Raw genomic sequence first — 4577 nt, 5'->3', positions numbered from 1 at the left:
ATTCGTAAATTTTATTACGTTGATCATGATGATAAAAATTAGTAATGCCAAATATTAATTCTCAAATACCAATATTACTGCATCTAGTAGCCTCCCCCACACCAAAGCGAATATTCGCGGCGAATATTCGCAGCGAATTATTCGCCAATCAAGCTCGTATTGGCTTACGGGACAGAGCACGCTTGCGCGACCGCCTTGCGTCTTGAGTGCGAATTTGCAGCGAATATTCGCTGCGATTTTCGGGAACTCTGTCGACAGCGAATTTATTCGCGGCGGACAATTTCGCCAAGGGAATTAGTAAAATCAAAATGGCGAAGACATTGAGCAGCTGATCGAGTTGGTCCGGAAATATCCAATCCTTTATAATTTCTCTGACAGTGACTACAAAACATGAGAAAGAAAGATAAGATATGGGATGAAATTGGCAGGGAAATTGTTGAAAATGGTATGAAGGTCGTCATAATAATATCTTTTATCTTTGTCTAACCAAAGTATGTAAAGTTTTTTGACAGGATGAATACGCTATTATAAATAAATAACTTTAATCTAAGGTCCCGATATTTAAAAAATACATATTATTAATTTGCGTCATGCACAGCCTTTAATAACAGAAACTTTATAACTTTGATTGTTAGGGCACTGACAGTTCTAACTTATTGCGATCGTTTGACGTTTTGGTTTCGACTTTCGAGCAGTCATATCAATAATGTTATAATTAGGTATCATTTACAATACCTACTTCAATCATATTCGGTATCGGTCACGTAAATACCCATTTTATATTCGTTGATAATATTTTTTTAGGTTAGATAGGTAGTCTTTAAGATTATTTTTTTGCATCTAACATTATGCAGCATAGCATTTCTATTGTAGCTAAAGATATAATATACATATAGGTAGATAAGTAGGTACTCCATGTCGTCATTGTGGTATTTTGTAAGGTTTTAGACCAAAAACCTTACATACTACTTACTATCGGGTTATTTACAGTAGGACATAGGTACCTAGGTTGTTTGTTTTTTGATCTCAAGAGACCTCAATCACAAAAACGATATTATGTACCTATATACCTACTAGGTATATATTTCCTTCATTATGTATAGGTATATTGAGCTAATAAACTGGTTTTGCCCAGTGCCGACCGCGAACCAAGATAATATCTACATGTTCCATGTACCTACCTAACATAACCAATGTTTTCTGTTTCACATTAATTTGTATACCTACCTACAAACATTTTAAACTTAATTGAGATGTTCTTAAACTTCTGTTCATGTAATATTATGTAGGTAGGTATATCTTGGTCTGCATTAGGCAATAAGATTAATAATTTTATGTGCATGTAAATATAAAGGTCAGGTACCTCCTCTAAGTACATAATATTATATTATCATCATGGATACCTACCTGAATGATGTTGGAGATATACTAATGCTTTGTGATGAATTTAATTTTAGCAAAGATCTTCAACCTTTCAACGTAGGTACAAAGCACCAGAAGAAATTAAAAATGAAATCCCCGGCATTAACAGGAATAAAATAATATTTCATCATCAACATCAGTCGGGGTCATTCCACTGCTAGATGAAAGCCTCTTCTAGCTCCTTCTACTATTTTCGGTCTCTAGTTCTTCGCTGCTACATACTTTTATTGTACTTCACGTGAACAAAGAGATCAACTAAGTGAAGTGTCAATCAACAAAAGTGGCATTTGTGCACAATGTTAATGAATTTTCCAAAACATTAAGTGTGATAATATAATATACAAGGATGAATAAGGCGTGGGCGAGGGCCAAGGTCCATTTTATGATTCCTCTATTGATGTACCTATTTTTATTAAGAAAAATGTTTGCCGTAGAATGGGGTGAATACTGAATAGACCCTTTTTAAAATTTCTATTTTTCTGCTACACATTATTCGGACAAATATGAATGACTTAAAACCTGTTTCTATGGACATAATCATACTCTAAAATATTTTTCAACTACCATTTATTATCAAACAGCCAATTTTGTGTGATGTCTCTTTCTATCCAGCGTTGGGGTGATTATAGACATGGCGGGTGGATAGAATCGAATAATGGTAATTTCCTAATGTTAAAAATGTAATTAAGTACCTACTGTACATTACAAATTTATGTAGGTACATTTAAGTATGTAAATCAAAATCAAAAATATAAATTTAAATGTTATACAACACAGTATCATGTAAGTATTTAAAAAAACATATACTTACATAAACATCTATTTATCCAAGAATTATTTGATACTTGAATCTGTATTTTATATACCATATTCGATGGATGTATGTGGTGTATTTTGTAAAATATTTGGTATGTATTTATTATTTAACTAAGCGTATTTAATTTGCTACGTGACCTGTAGCTCTTTTATAATCACAAATTATTGTTGAATGTTCCGAAAATGAGTTTATGTGCCGAAACAGCTGTCAAGGTAAATGACTCATTAACAAAAATAACTATATTTCAAAACCATTATAATCCATCTACCATATAAACACCATTTCAAGTAATAAAGAAATAAAAAGTCACCTAATTAAATAATATTATACTAGAAAAAATATACTATCTACCCACTTAATTTTCATTTAAAGTTGTAAAACGCCCGGTTACTAAATAGAGGAAGGACAGAGTCTTCTGGCACGACCGAATCACATTGGAACGGTGTTATTGTCATTTGAAAGTAACAATACTGACACCTAAATGAGTCGCCTGCACTGCCAGAATCATCTGAACCCTGTCACCTATCTATATACAATTTATTGTTATTTTTTTTCATATTTGTCCATTTTATTACAATATCGTGTTACTTTTAAAGCTCATTGTAATTCTAATAATTATATAAATATTTTTCTTGTATTCTGTGCAAAAATGATTATTAAAACTTTCTTAACCTAAACCAAGTATTTTTTATTGAATGATCCTGCAAAAAATTCAAGTACAGTTAAGTGACATATTTTGTTTCAGTGTATAAGCCATAAATAAATATACATAAATTATATTTAATATATACATGTATACTGTATGTATAGCCACGGTTGGTCTTGCACTTGTTGCTGTAGCTATGCGATCTGGTGTGGTCCATTATCCAAAAACACTCAATCACATCCCTGGTCAAACAGCGGGCAGCCGTGTAGTGAGTCTGGCTGGCCTATGGTGGCACTAGAATGATTTCAATATACACAGTCTGTTAATTTGAATATGTTTTCGACTGAAAGTTGTAAAAATATTAGAAATCAGGATTTAAATAATTAAAAAACTGTTTCATTAAATATCATATTCATACCTATGCAAAATTTTGATTCCTTTGAAGTACCTGTACAAAATACGGATGAATATAAACCAAACAAAAATATTTGTTACTGGTACTGCCATAGTAAAGTAAAGTTTAACATACTTCCCTAATAAAACAAAATTCCCAATTCTTGTCGTTCTGTAGATGTTTCATTTCAGTTTTTACCAACGATCCACTAAATATGAATTGGTCATAAACACTCAAAGGAAATCTGGCACTCACTGCCAGAATGTCCATGTCAGACATGTCAGATACCTGCATAAAAATAAATGTCATGTTATGATATTTATTACGAATTTCACATTTACAGAAAATTTTCTGCGCTCATTTTTGAAAGTCTCCAAGTATGACGGGTATATTCGCACATGGGTGCAGTTAATGCACCCAATGATTTTCGGGAAACCTGCCCTTTCTTGAAGTCTGAAATTAAAAAATATTTTTACCGACACAAAATAATATTCCCGTTAAATTCTTATTGAGTAGGTAATTTACTTGTTGTGTCTATGCGCAGTTACTCTAGTTACATGACATGTACATTGTAATATTGTATAAATTGATCAGAGGGTATCAACACAACACTAAAGACTGTCAGCGCTGTATGGCGACTGTATGTAAGTATTACTAAGCACTGCTATTATAGCATCGGACACGTTTCCTATGCATCTGCTTACTGATGCCTGGCTCATTGCGCAGAAGACTTGGCCTACCCGTTTTTGGTACGCTCCCTCTGCGTAGAAACGCAAAATAGTCAAAACCTACAATTCAAATAACGGAGACATGTTATTTCAATAGCATATTACCTTCAAATCCTGTTAACCCTTCATGGTAAATGCTTATTTATAATATGTGCAGTTATGAAACTGAGTAAATCTATCTTACCTATGAGCCATGGCAATCTTGCCCTGTCATAAAGTAAGGTTATATTAAATGTCGATGTAATTTGTCGCACGCCATCTCATTATATCTTCAGCGTGTAATAAGCATTCAGAAGTCGTGTACATTTTGTCAACACACAACTGTCACTTTGACATTCGTATATGTATTTAGTCTATGGCTGCATCCAATGCTGCCACCTTGTTTCAGATAATTAAAATACACTTTACGCAAAGTGGGTAAAAGTTGTAGCAATTCTGAAAGCGCTATAGTGTACGTGTATTTTTTATATTTAATTCATAAAAATTATAGAATAATTGGCGTAAAATATTAATAATATTTACAATTTTAAATCTGGCGCGTAAATAAAATTATTTAGTCTATGGCTGCGT

General features: G+C 32.7%; 1 long non-coding RNA gene across 1 annotated transcript; it reads right to left on the bottom strand.

The window, feature by feature from the left end:
- Positions 1-2908: 2908 nt before the first annotated feature.
- LOC147073676 (uncharacterized) lies at positions 2909-4327 on the bottom strand. Its single transcript, XR_015070367.1, has 3 exons — positions 4192-4327; positions 3415-3567; positions 2909-3179 (listed from the first exon to the last, which is right to left on the bottom strand). It is a non-coding gene; the product is annotated as an uncharacterized LOC147073676 (long non-coding RNA).
- Positions 4328-4577: the final 250 nt, after the last annotated feature.

This window comes from Rhyacophila brunnea, unplaced genomic scaffold (genome assembly GCF_057557595.1).
Source record: "Rhyacophila brunnea isolate RB1 unplaced genomic scaffold, BYU_Rbru_1.0 scaffold_17, whole genome shotgun sequence".
NCBI lineage: Eukaryota > Metazoa > Arthropoda > Insecta > Trichoptera > Rhyacophilidae > Rhyacophila > Rhyacophila brunnea.
The sequence above is the reverse complement of the archived record's forward strand: the minus strand, read 5'-3'. Positions and strand labels throughout refer to the sequence as shown.